The sequence below is a fragment of the Dysidea avara genome, chromosome 3 (assembly GCF_963678975.1).
Source record: "Dysidea avara chromosome 3, odDysAvar1.4, whole genome shotgun sequence".
NCBI classification, from domain to species: domain Eukaryota; kingdom Metazoa; phylum Porifera; class Demospongiae; order Dictyoceratida; family Dysideidae; genus Dysidea; species Dysidea avara.
In genome coordinates this window covers 10,823,762-10,835,468 of record NC_089274.1, presented here as the reverse complement: position 1 = coordinate 10,835,468, position 11,707 = coordinate 10,823,762, and the positions used below count along the sequence as shown (strand labels likewise).

Here is an 11,707-nt window from a genome sequence, read left to right as displayed (position 1 = left end):
CACACAAAAGGTAAACACAAAAACACACTTTTGTACTACAAAGTCACACGCACGCACGCACACACTAAAGCAAAGCTTTTGGTAATAGTATAGCAGCCAAGCACACACACATTAAAGCAAAGTTATCAGCAATAGCATCAACGTAATTCCAAAAACCCAGTTTGAGACCATTGCTAAAGAGCACACACTAGATCATTATCTGTAATATTCTTCTCTCTGGTTCTTAGGTGGTCTTCCAACCTTGAATTTCTTGTAATTTCTCTCCTTTCATCAAAGTTCTGATGCCAAGACTATACACTGATGTGAAATTTTCTGTTGCTCATTTTAAACTCTGCCTACACGAAAGTAGCTAACAGGAAGGATTCATAAACTAGATATAGAGTGACATTCTCCAAAGTTAACATTTGTACTGAACCTTGGAAACTCTTCAGAAAGTAGTTCACGAAGCTTAGTAAAACCATAGATACTAGACTTATAATAGGGATTGGCAACGGAGGCGTAAACGGAAATAATCCGCGTTTCGCTTTCCCGTAATACTGTTAGGAATTTTCAAGTCACTACCAGCTAACCGCTATCATAGCGTATCATAGTGCCGCTATGCTACTGAGAATGTTTCATGTGTTTCCACGAAGATTTAGTCTTTAAAGGTACGTAGCTCCGTTAGGGATTCTTGCTTGCATAAAGACGTAAGGCAGTGCAGTGAAGGTGCCTTGCGTCTAGTGTTTTTATGTAACACATACATACTGTAACTTTTTGTTCACAACTAGTAATTTTAGCATACGTACTCTTCCTCACACAAACTTTACGTTATTTGGTCATACAAACCGTGATACAAATCACTATAATATAGCTGCTCATGTAAAGTATAATTGTAATTACTTTTCTCCCTTGCCATGCCCACGTTGGTATCACTTGATCACCAGCCTTGTGGTCGCATGTGACCGAGGGTTACTGAATTTGTAAATGTATATACATGTCTCATTTATTATGATGGTTTCAACAATATGTGTGTACACTGATATACTTGAGATAGTGCAGCTATAGAGTAAGCTCTTGTAACACAGTGTATACGTAAATAGGCTCACAACTGGAAGGACAATGCATGTGTACAATATTATGACTATGGTGCATATGGAAGCCTGGTTACACTAAGAAGCCACAGCAAATATTATACAGATGACGTACAAATGTTTACTGTCAGGAAGATGCTATTTACCATCCACCAATAGTTACTGTATCACCATCAACTGTGCAGACCTGTCAAGTCTCACGCATTAGGCGTGTGACACACGCATTCGGGCCTTTTCACACGCTCACACGCAAACGATGGTGACTCTCACGCAGTCTCCTCACTAGCCGTTCACGAGACACTATGCACGTATTTACTGAGGGTTATTAAGCTTTTTGAGCGGTAATGAGGTACTTTACAAGCAATCGACAGCTTAAATCGGTATTGTAGCCGAATTAGACTTTGTCCGAAATTTTTCTGAGACCTTTTTTTATTTTTGGTCTCAGATGGTAATTTACTTAGATTTTTTGAAAGTAGTATGGTAGCTTAGTAAATCTCACTCAATGTCACTAGCTCAACTTGACAGCCCTGACTGTGCCATCTATCCTGACCACAAGTGAGTGTACTGATGATAATGTGATGGTGTTGTTTGGTTGAGTGGCTTGTACATCCAGTAGAAATGAACCAGCAGTTGAAGTTAGTGTAACATTTATGCCTGAGTTTGAGGGTGCAGCTGCTTGTTGGTCTAAACATTAATAGAACACACCTAATTTGTAAAGTGACTACATAAACAAAGACTGCCTCACCAACAGAAACATTGAGACTTCTTCCTTCACGACAACCAACTCTACACCCACCACCATTCTGTAGAATAGAGTTTCATGAATGAGCTTCAAATTGCTCGCTACATTACATGTTTATGAATTGTTACACACATGTCACATGTGTAGGAAGATCAAAAAGTGCAGGGGTGATCATTGGAGGGCAAGAATAATAAATATCAAATTATCATCCAGAGTGTGGAAGGGAAAATAGCCATGTACATGTTGTACAATTACAGAGTGGTGCATGACAGGATAGTTTAAGGTAGATACATACTTATACTCAGTACTTTTAAGCCGTTACATATATCACACTTTGTTCATGCAAATATTTCTACTTTATGATGCTAGAAATCAGCCCAACATGCATGCATGGTGTAAAGGCTACAATTTCTATGATTCCAATGGAACTATATCTCAGTGCCTTTGGACATTAGTATCATTTATGACCTCAGTGTTGCCTTGGATTTGGGTGATACTGTAGATAGTGTACTCACACTGGGACTTGTGTTAAAACAATTGAAAACTTACACACTAAACTGCATTCACCACCAATGTTGCATGTTCCCAGATTAAAACAAGTAGAATTGCAACTATGAGTTCGCAGAATAATTTTTCAACTACATAACTAGGCAAACGTTATGACTTACACAGTCATCTTGGCACTGTGTAGTTGAAATTGAACTACCTACATGATGAGATCCTCTGGACACACACCCATCAAGACACTTTAGATACTTTAAAACATGTGCACAGTTATCCATCTGACCTAAATAACACTTACAAATGATATCCTAGAGCAGTTTCACTGATTCAGTTCACGTACAGCAGGCCACAATGGCAACTGAGGTGGTTGTATTCTGTATACAATGGTAGTATTGAGTATGGATAAGTTTACTAACAGTATTAATACATTAATTGTGTTATTCAGAGAGTTTGTGCATTTCAACTCTTTGAATTATTAGACATCTCATTTTCCAGGGTGTCACCTTAAAAGTTATATATATACACTCGACATGTTAAATGTCCATATAACATAAGTAATGCTGCATGCCATTGTAATGTCAATATATAATTATGAAATTTTCCATACAAATTAATTACACTACTTATTACAATTATGTTTGGATATCAAGACACACGGTAGTGTGTCGTGCGGCCCAAGAAGTTGGCGCGCCACACCGTGAGTATATTAACAGGAAGAAAGAAACGCAATTTTCACACCTATGTAGCTTTGTGATCCCTTATTTGATTGGAACCAAATTTGCTAGAGACGTGCCGCCCAGTTAGGGGAGTCTACATACCACATTTGAAGAAAATCACACCAGCCATTTCCGAGATACGAGCAAACGAAATTCAATTTTAATTTTTTCGTTTTTTTCTTCTTCATCTTCATTTCGCACACTTCGCAAAATTCGCCATAAAACACGAATGCGTGCTCGGATTGGGCTGAAATTTGGCACACTTAAAGGGCTCATTAAGGCGGATCCACGTACCAACTTTGGCAGGAATCCGATGAACATTCACGGAGTTATGACAGATTATTTGCGTTAAAGGGTTTCGTTACTTTCACATCGTTTGATGCCCTACGTAAAATTACGTAACAACACTGCGCTATAAGCGCTTTTATAAAATAATAATTATTAAGCACACTGACACGCTTTATCAAACCTCGATTCTGGGGAGAGGTGACAGCAGCCAGTGGCCTGTGATGACGTGCTACTAAGGGGTCTGCCAGGATAACAGAAGTGAGTTATGTATGCATGAGTATGTATCACATCACCACCAAGATCACCACTGTTTGCCTGGTTGTAATGTTTTATGCTACAATGCTATGAACAGAATTCTTAACATAGACATGGTGATATTTCCTTTAGTCCAGATATATTTCAACTTGCCTTGGTCAATTATAGTAGAGGGGCAAAGGCTTAGATTGTCCCTGCAGTGGTGTTGATGGTTTTGCAGTGTTGGTAGTTGAACTAGACCTACAGAATCTCCCCCCCTTCCCCTTAGAATTGCCTGTGAGCATAACTACGTAGCTAATGGATAATACTATATAGTACAGTTTCTGAAACAATATTAACTGTAAATTTACAACAGGAAAATTTTTACAAAAGTAAAATTTGACAAATTGGTTAATTTGTCCAATAAGCACCTCAAAAGTCAGTGTTTAGACCTGTTATTTTTTGCTTTTCGTCAAATTTTATTTCGTCAAAGCTGATTAATAATATTGTGAATTCTTCAAATTTTTCTTTCGTCAGTACTTCCTGTTGTATCTGTAAAACTTTGTTAAATATCTGCATACCTAATCATCTGTGCAGCGCTGTCTGCCTTTCATTTGTGACAGTTAGCTATAGTGTGTGGGTCATGCTATTCTACAGGTGTATGTTATATATTACTCCACCATTACTGAAGCTCAAAGCAGCCACTGAAATCAATTTATGGTCATGCACAATGCTGTATAGGTTGAGTAGCTGTATTGCTTGATTAAACACCTTAAATTAATTTTTAATATTTCATTGAATTAGTTAATACAGGAATATTGGCATTAAATTACATTTGCAATCTTTGCTGATAGTACAGTCTCGTGCAAGGTTTTGTACCCTGCCCCATGTTGTGCATGCAGATAACCTTTGTTATTTTATACAATTAGGCACAAGCAGCTGTTACTTCATAACATGAACACAATGGACTGCTTATGTTGGGACTGGTGGGATACAGGGAATTTGGGGATTCACCCATTCACCATAGGGACCTGCAATATATTAGTACAGACTGTCCCAATATTAAGTAAACTCAAGAGGGTTATCATTTCTGCCATTTGTTATCCAGCGTGTGCAAGTTCAACTCTTGCTCGTGATTAGATATAATTGAATCACTCCAGTCTAACAGTTAAATTTCAAGTACATTTACTGCAAAATGATGTTACACTGCACACAATCAGTAGAGTCTGAGGTAAAAGACAAACCAAGTGAATCGCCTCAGTTGGTAGGCATCAAATCATCCTCCATAATCAGTAGCAAACAAATTAAGGTACAGCAACATGTGTGTGCCTTCAAATACCAACTATACTGTTACAGTATGTACTAAATTGAAATTGTTTACAAGAACTTTGTCCTGTACACTGTCATTGTAAGGCATACCCACAGAATGTGGACCATGTCAGCGTGTCCAAGTGTGAAGTAATTTATTTAGCTGGTCTGCACTATATTGAACAGCGACAATTCAACACGTGCACTATTCTCTTTCCCTACATCAGGACCCTTTCCCCCTTCACTAAGGCTTGAAACATGCAATTACTATGTAAAGCTGCTCCTGTACAACTGTAACTACTGTATTTATTAGACTGAAATGTTGTTTTAAAATCCACTGCTTTCATATCATGTACAGCACAGCGTGTTTTGCACTGCTAGGGACATTAAATACGTATAGGCTTCAGATGAAGTGATCCAATTCATGTATGGTAACCCAGGGGTTTAAATCAAAGGTAAAGTGCAGTTGTGATTCTGTGTACAGTGAATATGTATGGGGTTTGTTGGAGAGTCAACTACGGAAAGGTTATGAATAATACTTAATGGTGAAATCGTACTTAGAACTAGTAATGTCCCCTCTGTTGGAGAAGCAACAAGTTCCTGGTGATAACAATCTGACTGAGTGTACAAATGGTAATTGTGAAGTTGTAGATAATGACACTCTTGAACTGTCTACACGTGCATGAACATTATTGTTAGTGTCTCTATTGATTATGCATTCCCCTCCCCTCCACTGGATACATCAATAATTACAGACTGTCCAGTATAATAAAGACATAATGGTTTGGTTCCAAATTCAGAAAAGAAGACCAAATGGTGTGTTTCCTAGTACATATAAAACAGTGAAATTGTCAGACCACATAGGACATTTGAAATAAAAGCTTCAGGGTGTTTTAGCAGGTCAAGCATTACCACGAATAAGCCACATTCCATTCATAAATTATTAGGGCTACCATCTGAATGTAATGGAGGTAACATACTGTACATGTTCTGTTACAGAAAGAAGTTACAGTAATATTGGATCTACTATAAAGATGTGATAACAAAGGGTTAGTTATTTGTAAATAAAAAGATGTGATATTTAAACAACAATAATATGATCAGTTACAGCATGTACATAAAACTTGGAACAAAAAGTTATTGAGCAATGTACCACAGTGTAGCATCACACTATTGCAAATGCTGCAGCTCTTCAGCAAAAAAAGTCACCCTTGATGATAGAGTTCTATGTACAATATGAGGAGATACTGGCCAATTTCACCTGCTGTGCGAGTAGTCATGACTGACCCACAATTAGATGATGACATCATTGCTACCTGCATTAACAAAAACAAACAAAACAATTACTATTGTATTTCATTTTACAGAGTATGTCTAAAAAAAACTTTGCAAAATGACATTTGTATTAGGAGAACGACAGAATTCTACATGGAAAGTCACTACTGTCATCAAAATGAAGAAGTGAACACATACATAGCTACAGAAAGAAACTCAGTCATTACTGATGACATTACTGATGTGCGTAACATGCGTATGTGGGTAAAACCCAGTGGGTTTTTCCCTGAATCATCTTGGTGCTGGATGGCTCAAAATTTTTACGTTTTGATTTCTTGTTGCTAGCCCTCACTCTCCATTGTTGTATTTAGTCTTTCATTATATTCTATTCACTTATGAATGTAAGTTTTCAGGTAGTCGTGCTCCTGGACTTACATATGGTTATTGTCTTGTATCTATGGTTACTAAGTATGTTGTTGGTTGTTTGGTAACAATGATAGATAGCCTACTACAGTTGCTAGTGGTGCAAAACCCAGATGTTATAGATTACAATGGGGGAAAACAGGGTGTGGGTTATTTGGAGTATGGTGGAGGGGGTTAGTTAGACTGTGACTTCAGAATCAACTGTTTAATTGTAGTGCTAGGCTTATAAAACAAAACACTAGGGGTATCACGTATCACTTACTAAGTCAATCTCAATCTGTGATTGTGGTCAAACTCACAGTCAACAGTCAAGACTACAAAATATCACTACAGTGGAAGATGGGAAGAAGTGTTAAAACTCAGAGTTACCTATAAATAAATATTAAAACTTACGAGATAGAAAAACTTAAAATGTTTCAAAGCTCTGTAACAATTTCACTGTGATTTCAATGATGTATCTTTCACAGTTGTAGATCAGAGGGGTAAGACAAGCATATCAAAACTAGTCTGTACATTTTGTCAAATGAAGCCATATGCGTATTTCGTTTTTTCAATACATTTTGTACGCAAAACACATGTCTTTAAAGCGTAAAGGTTCGCTACACCTTACACTTTCCCAAAAAAAAAACGGGTGGAATTAACAATTTCTAACCTTCAGCTTTCTTTTGTTCAATACAATTTTATCACAATTCAACCGGGAAGTCACTGCTCTTTCAGGCTGAAGTCCGTTGATTACAAATAACTCCCATACATTGCGTATTGATGATTGCGCATGGCTCATTTATCGCGATGATTCTAAGTCACACATGGGGAAATCCCCATTAAAACGGGTAGCATTATTTAGAGCAGTCTAGCAGCAACAGGTTGGTGTGAAATTTATGTGGATTGCGACAGTATTTGTCAGTGCTCTGGTGGGTTAAACGTTTGTAACAAAAACTCCATATATTTGAATGGACACACGAAATACCTACTTCCCAGAGAGCTACTTTTCGGATGCTACTCAATGCAACAGGGGTTCTAGTGGACTGATGTTTGTAGTAATGTATTTTATATCAAGTAGGAAGAGAGATTCTACTGGTAACTCAGAGTTAAATTTTCGTATACGCGTAATTTAATTTTTGCGGTAAACTTGACACAAGTTTTGATATGGATCACGTGCACTACAAAGCACTAACAAAAATATTTTATTAAACCGTAGTCATACTACCTGTTGAAAGTAATAGATCATGCAACAACGATTGTATTGTAATTATTGATGCCTACTGTTACTGTTGACATGAAAGTCATGAGACAAAGTGGCAGTAAAGAGGGATTTCTAGGGGTCTGGGCATACTCCCCAAGAATTTTGAAACATAAGTGTGCCAAGATTGAACCTGGAGATGATTTTAGAGACTGAGTGAGATCTGGAAATAATTAGCAAGCTGAAGGGACAAAATAACTATGTACATAATTATGTGCGTGAAAGCATTGATTTGATGAATGTGTTGATTTTCAGTTTATAGTGAACTTTAAGAAAGAAATTAAAACTAGTAAGGTAATTTTTAATCAGAGTAGTAGACCATGAAATAGAAAATTTTTGAAAATGGCTATCTCAAGATGTATCTTTAGACTTTTAGTCAAATCCCTGTGGTAAATTGTAAAAGAGTTAAGAGGTACAATACGTAAGTATACTTTCCTGTAGTAAACCTGGCTATTTTGTCTAAATTTTAGAACTAGCCCAATCACCATTTGCAACTAGCCAAAAGTCATTTACAACTAGCTTTTTGGCCACAACTAGCCCCCCTTTTAGCCCTTGCCATAACAGCAGCATCTTTCCAATCATGAATCATACCATTGCAAGCAACAAACTAAATAGAGCAAAATATGTATCAAGCCCCTTCCTCTACTTTTTGTACAGGGTCTATTCAGTTCACATGAAATACTTTAAGTACTTGTGCAACATTATTACGCATTCACGTGGTCTTGTCCTACTCCCCTGGTTATATAGATAGGATGTATTAAGAAATTTTAAAGCACAGGACTGGTGTGTTTGGTAAATGGATATAATAAACCTAAATAGTTTCAACACTTAAAGTAACAATGAAGGTATACAGATTTATATCTAGCTGGCTCACATGGCCAAGACAGCAGCTTTCTTGGTTTACTATAGCTAGTTATACTAACTTTTAAAAATGCTAAATGGCCACATTGGATGTGGCCAGGGATGAAAACCTAACAAATAAGCCTAAAACAGCAGACAAAATTTCAGGAAGATGCATTCAAGTCAGGTCAAAAGCTGTAAGCCAAAGGCTAAGGTAAATTTTGTCTTTGACGCAGATCATCCAATAGTGAGTGCTTGTGTGACACCCCAGTGAAACAAACGTACACTAGGTCCCTATTAAAAGATGGTCACCAGTAGGTTGAAATATCCCTGAAGTAAATTATCACCATGCTTGTGCTAAGAATTCTGTTCATAGCATTTTTAAAACAGTACACTCAAGGATAATGGAAGGTAACAGAGGTGATGTGATACATAATGCATACATATGTTATCCTGGCAGACCAATTAGTCGCACATCATCTTCAGTCATCACAAGACTGGCTGCTGTCACCTATTGAGTTTGACGTGTCTCAGTGCTTTATCAATGTGCCTATAATGTAGTGTTGGTACATAATGGTATGTAGAGGTGCATCAAACAATGTGAAAGTAACAAAAACTGTTTCAGAAATTGTAAGATTATGTGAGTTTCAGACCCTTGGGAAAGAGGCTACAGTATTATCCATTAGCTACAGTTATGCTATTCCTCTAGTAAAGAATACTTCAACTACGAACACTGCTGCAAAACCATCAACACCATGCAACTGCATAGGACAATCTGAGCCTCTGCCCTTACTATAATTGACCAAGGCAGGTTGACTCGGGTTGAAATATATCTGGAGTGAAGGAAATTGTTACCATGTCTGTGTTAAGAGTTCTGTTCATAGCATTAATAGCGGTATTGCAGCATAAAACATTACAACCAGGCATATTAAAGTGATCTTGGTGGTGATGTGATACATACTGCTGCATACTGTACATTACTTACCTCTGTTATTCTGGCAGACCCCATAGTCACAGAACACTAGCTGGCTGCTGTTACCTCTCCCCATTAGATTCTATGTATCTGGTTTGATAAAGCGTGTCCTCAGTCAGTGCTTAATAATTATTTTATTAAAGCGCCTCTAACGCAATGTTGTTACGTAATTTTACGTGGGGCATCAAACGATGTGAAAGTAACGAAACCCTTGCGTAAAATAAGGTCGAAGGTCTGTCACGCCTACAGGGTAAATCCCTTGGAGGAATCAGTTGAAAATTGAGATGTAGATGGAGCAACCATCGTAGGAGTGCCTTTTTGTGGTTTGAAAGGAATCGGGATAAAGACCATGGAGATATGACACAAAACCCAACCTGTGTCAAAATTACGCGATCGATATTTATGAATAAAAAAAACTATTAGTTTTCGTGTCTACCAGGCAAACAGCTTAGAGCAACGAGCTGAAAATCAGTATATAGCTGGAATAATCATCAAAGAAAGTTCTTGCAGTAGTACAGAAGAATCGGGTTACAAATCACTGAATTATGATTCGAAAAGCAACTACGTACAGCAAATGCGAGATCGAGATACTCTAATAGAACAGTCACCCTAATAAAGCATTCAGCTGCATTTATAATTTACTCAGTTATATTACATTGCAAGTTATTCTGTAGGGAATTCAGCTACAAAAAAGTCACCCTGTAGTCAGATCAGCTAGAAGAAGGTACCTAATAGAGAGTTCAGCTACAAAGAAGCCATCATGTAGAGAGTTCAGCTCAAATAAATCACCCTGTAGAGAATTCAGCTACAAACAAATTGCCCTGTAGAGAGATCAGCTAGAAGAAGTTACCTTGTAGAGAGTTCAGTTACAAAGAAACAATCATGCAAAGAGTTTAGCTGCAAACAAATCACCCAGTAGAAAGTTCCGCTATGAACAGATCACACTATAGAGAGTTCAGTTAGAAACAAGTCATCCTGTAGAGAGATCAGCTAGAAGAAGTCACCTTGTAGAGAGTTCAGCTACAAAGAAACCACCATGTAAGAGAGTTCAGCTGCAAACAAATCACCTGTAGAGAGTTCAGCTAGGAACAAGTCACCCTGTACAGAGATCAGCTAGAAACAAGTCATCCTGTAGAGAGTTCAGCTAGAAGAAGTTACATTGTAGAGAGTTCAGCTACAAAGAAACTACCATGTAGTGAGTTCAGCTGCAAACAATTGCCCTGTAGAGGATTCAGCTACAAACAAATTACCCTGTAGAAAGATCAGCTAGAAGAAGTTACCTTGTAGAGAGTTCAGCTACAAACAAATCACCCTGTAGAGAGTTCAGCTAGAAACAAGTCACCCTGCAGACAGAGAGATCAGCTAGAAACAAGCCACCCGTAGAGAGTTCAGCTAGAAGAAGTTACATTGTAGAGATTGTAGAGAGTTCAGCTACAAAGGAACTACCATGTGGAGAGTTCAGCTGCAAACAAATCGCCCTGTAGAAAGATCATCTAGAAGAAGTTACCTTGTAGAGAGTTCAGCTACAAACAAATCACCCTGTAGAGAGTTCAGCTACAAACAAGTCATCCTGTAGAGAGTTCAGCTAGAAGAAGTTACATTGTAGAGAGTTCAGCTACAAAGAAACTACCATGTAGAGAGTTTAGCTGCAAACAAATTGCCCTGTAGAGAATTCAGCTACAAACAAATCACCCTGTAGAAAGATCAGCTAGAAGAAGTTACCTTGTAGAGAATTCAGCTACAAACAAGTCATCCGGTAGAGAGATCAGCTAGAAGGATATCACCTTGCAGAGAGGTCAGCTACAAAGAAATCACCCTGTTTCATCTTTTCTTCTTCTTGTAGTAAAGAAAAAACTGATAAGTTAAAAAGCCCTAAAGCCGGCCATAGGCCAGCTTTGGGGTATACAAATACAAAAAAAAGTGAAATCTAATCCAAAACAGCCAAGCTGTAAAAAAAGAGTGTGGCCCTGAGAAAGGCTATGGTGAAAAAAGATGTGAAATCCAAGGTGGCGGCCAAGAAATGGCTGTGATGGTAGGTTAATGGTAAAAATTTTAATAACGACAATTCAGGTGAATTTAGTGCAGCACCAAATT

The 11,707-nt window shown here is 37.8% G+C and overlaps 2 long non-coding RNA genes across 2 annotated transcripts; one reads left to right on the top strand and one right to left on the bottom strand.

The window, feature by feature from the left end:
- Window positions 1-3,440: 3,440 nt before the first annotated feature.
- On the top strand, window positions 3,441-6,676 carry LOC136249326 (uncharacterized). The gene is made up of 3 exons (XR_010698158.1): window positions 3,441-3,578; window positions 5,862-5,911; window positions 5,967-6,676. It is a non-coding gene; the product is annotated as an uncharacterized lncRNA (long non-coding RNA).
- LOC136249327 (uncharacterized) lies at window positions 5,818-7,070 on the bottom strand. The gene is made up of 3 exons (XR_010698159.1): window positions 6,954-7,070; window positions 6,823-6,887; window positions 5,818-6,178 (listed from the first exon to the last, which is right to left on the bottom strand). It is a non-coding gene; the product is annotated as an uncharacterized lncRNA (long non-coding RNA).
- Window positions 7,071-11,707: the final 4,637 nt, after the last annotated feature.